Source organism: Galeopterus variegatus, unplaced genomic scaffold (assembly GCF_000696425.1).
Source record: "Galeopterus variegatus unplaced genomic scaffold, G_variegatus-3.0.2 Scaffold13209, whole genome shotgun sequence".
Lineage (NCBI taxonomy): Eukaryota > Metazoa > Chordata > Mammalia > Dermoptera > Cynocephalidae > Galeopterus > Galeopterus variegatus.
This window is the reverse complement of record NW_007739320.1, coordinates 29,031-30,083: the sequence shown is the minus strand read 5'-3', so window position 1 is coordinate 30,083 and position 1,053 is coordinate 29,031. Positions and strand designations below refer to the sequence as shown.

The window sequence follows — 1,053 nt, the reverse complement described above, 5'->3', positions numbered from 1 at the left end:
TCCAAAATTTGAAGACTGATTGTTGTAACTGCCAAAATCATTGTAGCTTCCACCACCTCCAGAATCGCTCCCATCATTACCAAATCCATTATAGCTATCCCCACTGCCACCACATCCACCACCAGCACGGCTGCCACCAAAGCCACCATGACCACTGAAGTTTCCTCCATGGCCAAAGTTGTCATTCACACCAAAATCACCTCCATGACCACCACCCAAGTTTCCAGAACCACATCGACCTCATTGGCTGGATGATGCACCAGTCATCTCCTGCTTCAACAGGGCTCTCCTTACTTCACAGTTGTGGCCATTCACAGGATGGTATTTCTGAATGACAATCTTATTCACAGAGTCATGGTCATCAAAGGTCACAAAAGCAAAGCCTCTCTTCTTGCCGCTACCTCAGTCAGTCATGATTTCAATCACTTCAATTTTCCCATACTTTTCAAAGTCATCTCTCAGGTGATGTTCTTCAGTGTCCTGTTTAATGCCACCAACAAAGATCTTCTTCATAGTTAAGTGGGCACCTGGTCTTAGAGAATCCTCTCTTGAGACAGCCCTCTTTGGTTCCACAACTCTTCCATCCACTTTGTGTGGCCTCGCACTCTTGGCTGCATCCACCTCCTCCACAGTGGCATATGTGACAAACCCAGAGCCCCCGGAGCTCTTGGTGTTTGGATCTCTCATTACCGCACAGTCCGCGAGCATTCCCCCACTGCTCACAATGGCTCCTGAGACACTCATCAGTTGTTTCAAAGCTCAACCCTCCGATGAAGAGCTTCCACAACTGTTTGGGCTCTTTAGGAGACTCGACTTAAGACATGACGGCAGTGGGAAGACTTTAACAATGCTTCCTCGGCAGTGTCCATGAAGAGAAAGGGGTTTTGCTTTTAAAAATCAACTTTTAATTTTTTTAGTTTTTGGATTTCTTTGTCATTGGATCCATTCATTATATTTGTTCATTCATTATATTTTCATATATATATGAAAATAGATAATTGCATTTAAAAATAATAACTATAAGAGTTTGGAATATGAAGGAGATAAACTGTT

At 43.5% G+C, this 1,053-nt stretch overlaps 1 pseudogene; it reads right to left on the bottom strand.

Moving 5' to 3' along the window:
- LOC103581510 overlaps nucleotides 1-823 on the bottom strand; it is a 1,858-nt pseudogene extending 1,035 nt beyond the window's left edge.
- Nucleotides 824-1,053: the final 230 nt, after the last annotated feature.